The following is an 8,771-nucleotide window of genomic DNA, read 5'->3' as shown; positions in this document are numbered from 1 at the left end:
CAAACGACGTTATATACACGTATATATGTATGTATATATATGTACATGGGATATGGGAAGGTTATGGCGTTATATACGCATGTGTATATATATATATATATGTATATGGGATATGGGAAAGGTTATGGCGTTATATACGCACCACCACCTGATCAGCTGGTATACGATGATGATTTTGCCCACAGTGGCCGGTATGATATAATGGAATGCCCTCAAAGGCTGATGATGTTATGAAACATATACCTATGCACGACATGACATTCATACGCACATGCATGATGCTAAAAGTAATTTATGATTTACAAAGTTATTCAGACTTGTAGGTTGAGTCATGTACTCTATATTTCTTCCATGTCTCTGATGTACTTACTTATGTGCCTTACATACTCTGTACATTATTCGTACTGATGTCCCTTTTGCCTGGGGACGCTGCGTTTCATGCCCGTAGGTCCCGATAGACTGGTCGAGAGCCCTCCAAGTAGGCTATCAGCTCAGCGGAAGATGTTGGTGCGCTCCATTTGCTTCGGAGTTGCTCATTTGGTTAGTATGATTTAGATGTGTATTGTTTGGTATGGCGACACTCTGTCCTGACTTTTAATGGCATTTACGTATTCTTAGAGGCTTGTAGACATATGTCGTGTACATAAAAGATTGTACGGCCTTGTCGGCCTATGTTTTGACTTTATAAAGGATAATGTTGGTCTATTAGGCCCTTATGTCACACTTACCTATGATGATGTAATAAGAAATATACGTTACGTTGGTACTCGGTTGAGTACGGTACCGGGTGCCCGTCGCGGCCCATCGGTTTGGGTCGTTTCCAGTAAACTGCCCCACAGCTTCTGGGCAGAGGCTGTAAACACTGCATGTTATATTATCAATAGATGCATGACTAGAACTCTTGTAGAGAAGACTCCCTATGAGTTACTTAAAGGGAGAAAACCAAATATATCCCATCTTAGGGCATTTGGATGCAAGTGCTTTGTGCATAATAATGGAAAGGACTCCCTAGGTAAGTTTGGTCCCAGAAGTGATGAGGGAGTATTCTTGAGATATTCTTCACATAGCAAAGCATATAAAATGTTCAATAAAAGAACATTTTGTGTGTAGAAGAAAGTCTGCATATAGTGTTTGATGAAACTAACATTCTCTCTGAGAGACAAGAACATGAAGATGAAGCCATTGGACTGGTAAAGGATTTGACTGAAGTCTCAGCACAAGTTAAAGTGGCACCAAAAAAGGAACATGTGATGGAACAGGCTCTTCCATCCAGGCCAACCTGACATGGGGAACTGATCAAAGAGGAATTGAAACTAATCGCCTAAAAGAACCTGTTCATGACCCTGTTCCTCATCAATAAAACTTAGGAGAAATATCTAGTAGAAATCAGTTGGTTGTGAAACCTCACAAGCATCAAAGTTCTCATCTTATTGAGAACATAATCACTGATCCAATATTTGGAGTCAAAACTAGATCACAATTAAAGAATATGTGTGCTTTTGATGCCTTCTTATCTCTTATTGAACCTAAAAATATTGTTGAGGTTTTGCACGATGCAGATTGGGTGAATGCAATGCAAGATAAACTCAATCAGTTCAAGAGAAGTCAAGTTTGGCATCTAGTTCCAAGACCCAAGGACAAGTCAGTTATTGGCACAAAATGGGTCTTCAGAAACAAACTTGATGAAGATGGAACAATTATAAGAAACAAGGCAAGACTGGTGGTCTAAGGTTATAGCCAAGAGGAGGGTATAGATTATATGAGACTTTTGCTCCACTTGCAAGATTAGAGGCAATAAGACTCCTCATAGCCTTTGCAGCACACATGGAATTCACTCTCCATCAGATGGATGTCAAAAGTGCCTTCCTGAATGGCTACCTGAAAAAAGAAGTGTTTGTGAAACAACCTCCAGGGTTTGAGAGCAAGGGATGTCCTGAGCATGTGTACAAATTAGACAAGGCTCTCTATGAACTCAAGCAGGCTCCTAGAGCATGGTATGAACGACTATCCAAATTCCTGCTGGAACATGGCTACAAAAGAGGTAAAATTGACAGTACCCTATTCTTAAGGGAAAAAGGTAAGGATCTCCTTGTGGTACAAATATATGTTGATGACATAATCTTTGGGGCCACCATTGATAAACTAAGTAAGGATTTTGCAAAATTAATGGGGAGTGAGTTTGAAATGAGTATGATGGGTGAGCTTAACTTTTTCTTAGGCTTACAGATCAAACAAAGCCAAAATGGAACCATGATCCATTAGCAGAAGTATGCAAAAGAGCTGATCAAAAAGTTTAAAATGGATGAATCAAAGGAAATAAACACCCCCATTGCAAATGCCACTAAATTAGACATAGATGAACCTGGTTCATCAATTGATTAGAAGTTGTATAGGGGTATGATTGGTTCACTCTTGTATCTTACTGCCAGCAGACCTGACATAGTTTTTAGTGTAGGGCTTTGTGCTCGCTTTCAGGCTAATCCAAAAAAGTCTCACTTGACTGTTGTCAAGAGGATACTAACATATTTGAAAGGTACCACTGATTTGTGTCTTTGGTATCCTAAAGGTAGTAATTTCAATCTAGTAGAATATGCTGATGCTGATTATGCAGGTTTCCTTATGGATTGGAAAAGCACCTCAGGTATGGCTCACTTTCTTGGTTCATGTCTTGTATCATGGGCCACTAAAAAGCAAAATTCAGTGGCCTTATCCACTGGTGAGGCTGAATATGTTGCTACTGCCTCTTGTTGTGCTCAATTGCTATGGATCAAACAACAGCTAGTAGATTTTGGCATTGAAGTTGGTTGCATTCCTATATTCTGTGATAACACTAGTGCTATAAGTATGACAAAGAACCCTATTCATCATAAGAGGACTAAGTACATAGATATTAGACACCACTTCTTAAGAGATAACTATGAGAAAGGATTGATCTCCATAGAATTTTGTGCTACTGATAAATAAATTGCTAACATATTCACTAAAGCATTGAGTAGAGAAAACTTTGAGAGGAACAGGTTGGAATTAGGGATGATTAAGATCACTTAATAGGTCCATCTCAGAATGCATAATGAAAAAAATATGAAAAATTTTTTTGCTAGGAATTCTCAACTTGTGTAAATATCCAGATTAATTCTTACTCAGCTTCATACTTTAATTAGTATACTCCTGTGACATGTGTTTATATGACTCACTGATCTCTTACAAAATTTTCTCTATTATGGCATTTGAGGCATGTTCAAGAGACTTCTAAATGAAGAACCTGGTTCATCAGTATGGGTTCATATGAAAGTTAAGGTATGTTTTCTATACTCTGCACAATTAGAAAGATTAATATTTAAATCATGAGCAGAAGTCCTATAATTGTTCAATTCCTAGAAAATTCTATCTGTTAGCTTTGAACCAGTTTCGTCTGCTTAGAACTCTAAACCGAAAGAATTGCCTAAAATCTAGGGAAGATAAACCGATCATTCAAAATCTGGAATTTCAGGTTGATTAGACCTCTAATTGACCACTGTTAAAAGTTGTCGTTACCTATTAAATGTGTGTTTCTCTTTAAATACACATCATTTCTCCTGCCATCTTCATAATTCCAAACCGTCAAAAATTCTTCTTCACTTTCACTTGCCCTGTTCTCCAAAACTCTAATTCCTAAATTCTCTCAAGAAATCAACGATCATGACTAACCTACAAGACAATCCTAGAACTCCTCCACCACCAACTCCTTCAAATTCATCCACACCTCCTCCACCCATTACATCTCTAAAACCTAGACTACGAAGGGTGAAAATGCTTGCTCGAAAGACTGTAGCATCTGGGGCTCTGAGTAAGAAATTAAATGAGAAGTTGAAGTCAAGCCAGGCCCAAAACTCCGACTCCAACTCTGATTCTGAATCATATCAATCCGCTACTGAGGGGGAAGAACCTTAGTCTTCTGACTCCGAAAAGACTCAAGAATCTCCATCTAAGGTAATTTCTTCTGTGTCTGAAAATGTAGAAACTAGGTTTGTTCTGGTTGGGTCTGTTAAGGATGTAGAATTACCAGGGTCACGAAGGAGTGGAGGTAAAAAGAATTCTGAAAAAGAAAATGAGAGAGAGGGTGCATGTGGTGAAGAGAGGGGAAACGGGAAATGAGTAGTGCCTGCTATCTGTGGGGTTGCACAAGAAAGGGTAGAAGAGAGTGGCATGAAGTCAGGGGGGAAGTGGTTCTGGGGAAGCTACTGAGGGGTTGGTTCATCTGAGCACACAGAGAGATGAACCTATTTCATCTACTGAAGAGACCCTAGCAGACCTACTGAAAAAGGTTGGGGCAAGCTATGACCCAAAGAAACGTACAACTCCCACAACAAAAGCCCCAAATATTCCTAAGCCTTCAAAGAAAAGAAAGGTTTTATCCCCAACACCTACTGCCTCTTCATTGCCAAAGGGTAGAGCCACAAGAATCAGGGTGAAACAGAGTGAAGCTGATCTACAAAGGGCTTTGGCTGAAAGTAAGAAAAAGAAAATGGATAAAGGTAAAGGAAAGATTGTAGAATCCTCAGAGGCTGTTGAGGAAGAGGAGATGGAACTGGTCCATCAAGAAAGGGGTACATCAGTGGAGGTTCCTACCCCCAAGCCCAAAAAGCCCAAGACTTCCTCCAAGAAGTCTTCCTCTATGTCTAAGGCTTGAACCTACACTACCCAAGAGGACAAGATCTGCAGTGAAAAACACACAACCAAAAATTTCTGAAGATGATAACTGGAGTGGAGAAGAAGAAGAAAATGATTCTGAGAAGGAATAGGATAAGCTTGCCATGTTTGGCAAAAGAAAGATTTTAAAAGGTAGACTGCTGAAAGTCCTGGTAGAACCAGGAATGATGAGATTGATGGTCCTTCAGATGGATGGTAGGCTAGACATAAATGAGCTAATTGAATGTATGGCAAATGTTGCGGTTAAGGATGGCAATGTTAGTAGCCTGGTGAAAGGAGTTCAAGTGTAGTTTGATGCAAAGAAACTGGGAGAGATCCTGGACATATCCTCTGAAGGGTTTGATAACTATACAAGGCAAAGGTGGCCCTGCCTGGACTCCCTCCCTACTGCTCTTGCAATCACCAGCAGGTTTCGTGATACAGAAGATGTAAATGAAGCCAGGGTTGTGCAAAAAAGTAAAATGAGGCCTGAGCATAAGGTCTTGTTTGAATTTGTCAACAAGTGTTTATTGCCTAGACAGGAGAGAAGGCGCATTGAAAATTACATGGATCTAGTTCTTATGGAGTGCCTGGAGAGAGGAAAGCAAATCAATTGGCATGCCTTCATTATCAAGCTGCTAGATAGGGTCATAAATGGCTCCAAGGCTCATGCTACTCCCTATGGATTTATTCTAACCACAGTTCTGGACAAGCTCAATGTGCCTCTGAATAAATGGGAAATGGCCTCGAGCAAGGATCACTTTGGCATCAATACTCTTCTTGCTTGTGACTATGCAATCAATGCCATTATGGGATGAACCTGATTCATCCCATAAGGCACCCATCAACAGTAAAGTTAGGACTCTAGTTCAGGAATGTGCAGCCAAGGATGTTGAAATAGCTAGGCTCAAGGCTTGTGAGATTGAAGTGGAATCTGAGAGGGATGGTCTCATTACTGAGCTTGCCAAAAAAAGGAGAAGAATGATGGAATTCTTCACAACATGTTGAATCTTCTCCAAACCCAAACCCAAACCCAACCCTCTAGTTCCTCCAAGCCTTAGGACTCCTAGCTTTTGTCTCCTGAACTTGTTTAGTACCTCAGTGACCCAGATTAGGGATTTTTCTATCTTTTGTTTTTGCTCATGGTTTGAATGTTTTTCTTTCTTTTTGTGAATTGTTGGTGGCAACAAATCTCTGTCAATGATAACTACTGTTTTGATCTTGTTCAATGATTAATCTGTCCTTGATAGTTTAAATATGTTTGCTTGATTACTAATGATTGCTCCATGATTGCACTTGCAGTTACCCTAGAGGCCATGAGTATTTATTAAAATCTGGGAATCACACTTTGTATGCAACTTTTCGATGACGCCAAAAGGGGGAAGAGACATTGTGCTTTACATATTTGAAATAAGTGATATTTATAACCTAATTAACCTAGCCCTTGATGATAAGTGAATTTTCTAAGTTTAGTATTGATGGTTAAGCTGAGTTCTTACAGGTTCCAAATCAGTAAAAAGCATAGAGTTTGTCATCATCAAAAGGGGGAATTTGTTGGCCCAAGAACAGGTGAAGTTTTGAAGATTGACAAAAGAACTCAGTCATGGACCAGGTCCATCTTGTGAAGCAACAGTCATGATCAACCTATACATGTGAGTTGCACGTGAAGGAGATAAGTTCTACTGATCAAGAAGCAATATCTCCTGATCTGATCGAAAAGATTGCATATTGTATAAGGAGAGAAAGTCTCCTTATATGAAGAGAACACAATCTAGGATGAAGATAGTGTTAGAGTTTGAGATCATCATGAACTCTTCCACGATAGAAGAGTAGCAATTAAGTCCCAATAAAACTTTGATTACTAACCTATTAAATGTAAGTGTTGTTCTCTTTTACAGGGAATGCACATATTTAGAAGTTAAACTAAATTGAGAGTAAAAGAGCAAGGCGATTTTGCAAGCAATTTATGTGTGATTTGAGTGTGCACTCCTGAAGCTACTTGAACAAGATAGAAGAACCAGTTCGATTGTGTCTATCTTTTATTCTAGTTAAATTGTAGTAGGTGGTTTAAAATTGTACCTTTTAGCTTTCATAGAAGCAATTGTATTAGGTACCTAGAGTGTTCGAGTTATAGCTACTTTGAAGTTGTCGCAACAGTTGAGGTTGTGTACCACAACGGGATTAGAGTTAATCCTTAGGTTTACTAAGAGTTTTTGTAAATGCTATTTTGGCTCTGTGATTTTAGTGGAAGTTTGGGAAAATCCTACTGAGTAGTAGGTCGTGGTTTTTTCACCTTTTGAGCCAGGCGTTTTCCACGTAAAAATCTCTATGTTCCTTATTTTCTGTATTTATTATTCCACAAACAGTAGTAGTTGGAACAACGAGAAGAACCAAGTTCTTCTATAGTTCAGTTAAGCAAAAATTAGGTACCACACAAATCACCCCCCCTATGTGGTATTGACGCTTAAAACATCACGTTGTACCTTACATCCCCCTCGATCATGTAAAACAAATTGTTTCCTAGATGGTCCCGATAGTTTTTACTAGTAAAGTTATCTCACCCTTCGTTGTCTCGTAAGCCATATTGAGTTCGTTTATCGCCTGGACTATGGGTACAATTTGGTCCAACAATGCCAATTGTTCTACGACACTCCACCGTATGATGTTCGCCGAGCTACCTGGATCAATCAATACACATTTAACTCGAGATTTATTGATAAGTACAAAAATTATAGTGCATCGTTGTGAATCTTGATGATGCCCTCGGCATCTTCGCTAGTGAACGAGATGGTCCTTTTCGAGATATAGTCCCGGGTGCATTTTTCCCTTGTGATGGAAACTTTGGTGTATTTTATCATTAGCCTTGGGGGCCATTCACTAGCCCGATGATCATATTGATCACATGTGTAACGACCCAGCCAGACATTTTAAGAATTAGTGCCCTGATCCCCTATTAACTGCTTTTTCCGTGTTTGTTTCTGCTATTGTGTGTTGCTGGGAGGAGTCGTTTTGAGTTTCGGAGTGTTTTGGGACACTTAGTCCCCAAATAAGAGTTTAAGCTTTAGAATTTGGGCCATAGTGGAAGCTGTGCGAAGACAGCCTCAGAATGGAATTACGTCGGTTTTGTTAGCTCCGTTGGGTGATTTCGGGCTTAGGGGTGTGTTGGGAGTGTGTTTTGGAGGTCCGAAGCTTATTTAGGCTTCAAATGACGAAATTTAAATTTTTGAAGTTTCCATATCGATAGTGAGATTTTGATATTGGGATCGGAATTCTATTCCGGAAGTTGGAATAGCTCTGTAGTGTTGAATGTGACTTGTGTGCAAAATTTGGGGTCAATCGGACTTGGCTTGGTTGGTTTCGGCAACGGTTGTAGTTTTCTTGAAGTTTCAAGTTCTTTAGGTTTGGATTGGAGGGTGATTCGTGGTTTTGGCATTTTTTGATGTGATTTGAGGGTTGGAATGAGTCTGCATGATGTTTTAGGAATGGTTGGTATGTTTTGTTGAGGTCCCACAGGCCTCGTGTGAGTTTCGGATGCTTAACGGAGGTGATTTTGGACTTAGGCAAAATCTGAAGGTTGTTGCTTCTGGTATTTTCGCACCTGCGGTAAGGAGCCCGCAGATGCGATGGAGTGAGTCGCAGGTGCAATTTTGGCACTGTTGGCCAGTGACCGCACATGCGATTGTTCGACAGCATAAGCGAACCGCATCTGCGGAGCAGTGCAGGTGCGAGTTATGGTCGTTTAATGAAAACTCGCATGTGCGGGTCCCCAGACGTAGAAGCGGGACTGCAGGTGCGGTCGCATGACTGCAGAAGTGAAAATCGCTGGGCAGATATAGAAAATTCAAGGGTTTGAGTCTTCATAACTCAAAAATCGAATTAGAGCTCGGTGGGAGACGATTTTTCAAGGGTTTTTAAATGAGAATCATTGGGTAAGGATTTCTATCTTGATTTTGATCTTAGAACTACAATCTAGTGTTGTTTTCCTGTTCTAATTAAGGAATTTGGGGGATTTTGACGTCGGATTTTGATGATTTTTGTTCAAGTGTGCTCGTAAGTGATCGGGTGTTCAGAATTTTTAAATTTTACTCGATTCCGAGGTGTGG

Source organism: Nicotiana tabacum, chromosome 7, assembly GCF_000715075.1.
Source record: "Nicotiana tabacum cultivar K326 chromosome 7, ASM71507v2, whole genome shotgun sequence".
Taxonomy (NCBI): domain Eukaryota; kingdom Viridiplantae; phylum Streptophyta; class Magnoliopsida; order Solanales; family Solanaceae; genus Nicotiana; species Nicotiana tabacum.
This window is presented reverse-complemented; position numbering follows the sequence as displayed.